Here is a 1,464-nt window from a genome sequence, read left to right as displayed (position 1 = left end):
AAAAAAATGTGTAGGTACAGGAGAATCTGCCAAATGTCCAGGTTGCTTGTGCGTTTGCGACGTGGCCCTAAAAGGTAGGCGTGTACATGTATTTATTTGCAGGGTCTTTTATTAGGGCAGCAGGTTGCGTACGACAGGGTCGTAAAACCGCCACCGCACGCCGGCCAACTTTCGAACCTATTAAGGGTGCATTAAATCAAAAGGACCGGATCTGGAGTCGCTCTCAACCTTCGAGCATCCAGCATTAGCTCGATCCCTTGTTTAATTGTTTGAGGGTAACTGGCCGTTAGTGCCACTGCGAAATATCGGCTGCAATTAAAGAATTTAATTGCCTGTCACGGTCCGAAGTGTTTTCCGAGTAAACTGGACCGTCAGCACTGGTTGGGCTCAATGCGGATTGAAAAACCGCACCTGAACTCAATACGGGCAAAATCCCCCCAAAGCATCCACATTACCTGCTGTCCCTCTAAAACAACGCAAGCAAATCTTAGTGGAAACAAATCGGAACAACCACACAACCCCTGGCAGTAATCCGAGTTGAATGGCCGACATGCCAGCCGGAAAAAAACGCAAACCTGGAAAACAGGTGTAGATTTAATTTGTTTGCAGGAGTCGCTGGATCGGGGCTGGAATGGCATTCCGGCCTGTTTCAACCACTCAGAATGCTGATCGATAGGGGTTCACGCGCATTGCCCAAGCTGACATCAGTAAGAGTGCGTGTACACGTGCTTTCCAGCGGCGTCCAGCTCAACATTTCCAAGAAAAATGCCCAAAGTTTACAATTTTCCATTTACAAACGGACATCAATACAGCTAATCTACTAGAGAACGCAACTGCTGATGGAAGAACAAGTTGATGAAGCACATCTGCTAGAAGTGGTACTTTTAATGAAGGCGAAGAACTCATAGAGAAAAGCCTCGGCCTGGCCAGAGTAATATTTCATCAAAGAAGATCTCTCCAATGAAAATATTATTTGTTCAGAAGATGAATTTACACAAAACATTGTGTAACTCGTATTATGATATTTTTATCTTTTCTGGGTCTCAGTCAAAGTGTGAAGTAAAAATTTTGCACGTCGTTTATTTCATTACGTTTCGGCGAGACAACAGCGCCATCATCAGATTTAAAATTTACACAAACTCATGATTGGTAAAAATCAACGTTCTTTTAGGTCTTTGCCTTCTTGAAACCTTAAATTTGTCTCTCGACAGACAAATTTAAGGCAATGATTTTCTTATTTGAAGTTAAAATTTTGAACATTCGTTTATTTCATTACGTTTCGGCGAGACTACATCGCCATCATCAGATTTAAAATTTGCACAAACTCATGATTGGTAAAAACCAACGTTTTTTTAGGTCTTTGCCTTCTTGAAACCTTAAATTTGTCTGTCGAGAGACAAATTTAAGGTTTCAAGAAGGCAAAGACCTAAAAGAACGTTGATTTTTACCAATCATGAGTTTGTG

This window comes from Dendroctonus ponderosae, unplaced genomic scaffold (assembly GCF_020466585.1).
Source record: "Dendroctonus ponderosae isolate FM_Combo_2020 unplaced genomic scaffold, Dpon_F_20191213v2 Dpon_F_20191213_6, whole genome shotgun sequence".
In the NCBI taxonomy this organism is placed as follows: Eukaryota; Metazoa; Arthropoda; class Insecta; order Coleoptera; family Curculionidae; genus Dendroctonus; species Dendroctonus ponderosae.
The sequence above is the reverse complement of the archived record's forward strand: the minus strand, read 5'-3'. Positions refer to the sequence as shown.